The sequence below is a fragment of the Sus scrofa genome, chromosome 8 (assembly GCF_000003025.6).
Source record: "Sus scrofa isolate TJ Tabasco breed Duroc chromosome 8, Sscrofa11.1, whole genome shotgun sequence".
NCBI lineage: Eukaryota > Metazoa > Chordata > Mammalia > Artiodactyla > Suidae > Sus > Sus scrofa.
Window position 1 is genome coordinate 35,191,859 of NC_010450.4, and position 650 is coordinate 35,192,508.

Genomic DNA, 650 nt, shown 5'->3' on the forward strand with positions numbered 1-650 from the left:
CTGAGCTTTAGAGTAGATAAGTAACTTACTTAAGGTCACATAGCCAGAAAATGGCTGTCTTACTTCAAACTATGTGCTTTGTTTACTCAGTCAGTAAACACACCAGAGGGCAGACTGTGTTATATAGTAAGATAAAATAATTTAGCCATTGATTTTTGTCCTTTACCTTGAATGGAATGAATGAGGTTAAATGTCTATTATGGATAAGAGAATCAGTGATAAACTTTATACAGTTATTATGAGATAATTATAAACTCAGATAGTAGGGATTTACTTAAAATTTTGTATGGAGGTTAAATAATCTGTGGCTTAATCCTTAGTCACATGAATTAGTCAACTGTCTTTCCTGTTTCTTCTAGTTCTAGTATAACAGATGAATTAGGAGATCTCCCGACAACAGTATTTTGGAAAATGGCAGTATTTTTGAAACCAGATAAGCATTTTTAAATAGTTTTTAAGACAAGATGTTCTCTTCTACCCTTACCGCCAGGGGAAAGTTATAGGCTGGTACCTGGCACGTAGTGTGATCTGCTATTTAACATTTGTGCCTTATTACTATGCTTACAGTTTAGACACATGTTTTTTTCTCTAACCTCTGACTTTTTAGGAAAATTTTATTTGTAGTAATAGTACAAAAAGTGTTTTTCTGA